The sequence below is a fragment of the Schistocerca nitens genome, chromosome 6 (genome assembly GCF_023898315.1).
Source record: "Schistocerca nitens isolate TAMUIC-IGC-003100 chromosome 6, iqSchNite1.1, whole genome shotgun sequence".
Lineage (NCBI taxonomy): Eukaryota > Metazoa > Arthropoda > Insecta > Orthoptera > Acrididae > Schistocerca > Schistocerca nitens.
This window is the reverse complement of record NC_064619.1, coordinates 168,063,621-168,064,852: the sequence shown is the minus strand read 5'-3', so window position 1 is coordinate 168,064,852 and position 1,232 is coordinate 168,063,621.

Sequence of the window (1,232 nt, the reverse complement as noted above, 5' to 3'; positions counted from 1 at the left end):
CCCGAGAGAGAACTGGAATCTCCGTGGGGGAGGGGGGGGGGGAGGAGGGAGGGGGGCGAACCGTGGCAAGGAGCCTTAGACCGCACGGCTACCCCGCGCGGCGACGTCTTCATGTCACAGTGGCAATTGCAATTAACGTCCCACTTATTTGTAGGACATACTACAATCTCTGACTTCCTCTTAAGTTTTTGCCATCTACGACTCTCTCTAGTACCGTAGGAGTTACTAACACATGGCCTGTTAGCTCTTTAAGGTAACAAACATTAGTGAAGCACCAAAACGGACGTTTGTCTATGTATATTACCGGCTTTGTATATTACCGGATTTGTATATTACCGGCTTTGTATATTACCGGCTTTGTATATTACCGGCTTTGTATATTACCGGCTTTGTATATTACCGGCTTTGTATATTACCGGCTTTGTATATTACCGGCTTTGTATATTACCGGCTTTGTATATTACCGGCTTTGTATATTACCGGCTTTGTATATTACCGGCTTTGTATATTACCGGCTTTGTATATTACCGGCTTTGTATATTACCGGCTTTGTATATTACCGGCTTTGTATATTACCGGCTTTGTATATTACCGGCTTTGTATATTACCGGCTTTGTATATTACCGGCTTTGTATATTACCGGCTTTGTATATTACCGGCTTTGTATATTACCGGCTTTGTATATTACCGGCTTTGTATATTACCGGCTTTGTATATTACCGGCTTTGTATATTACCGGCTTTGTATATTACCGGCTTTGTATATTACCGGCTTTGTATATTACCGGCTTTGTATATTACCGGCTTTGTATATTACCGGCTTTGTATATTACCGGCTTTGTATATTACCGGCTTTGTATATTACCGGCTTTGTATATTACCGGCTTTGTATATTACCGGCTTTGTATATTACCGGCTTTGTATATTACCGGCTTTGTATATTACCGGCTTTGTATATTACCGGCTTTGTATATTACCGGCTTTGTATATTACCGGCTTTGTATATTACCGGCTTTGTATATTACCGGCTTTGTATATTACCGGCTTTGTATATTACCGGCTTTGTATATTACCGGCTTTGTATATTACCGGCTTTGTATATTACCGGCTTTGTATATTACCGGCTTTGTATATTACCGGCTTTGTATATTACCGGCTTTGTATATTACCGGCTTTGTATATTACCGGCTTTGTATATTACCGGCTTTGTATATTACCGGCTTTGTATATTAC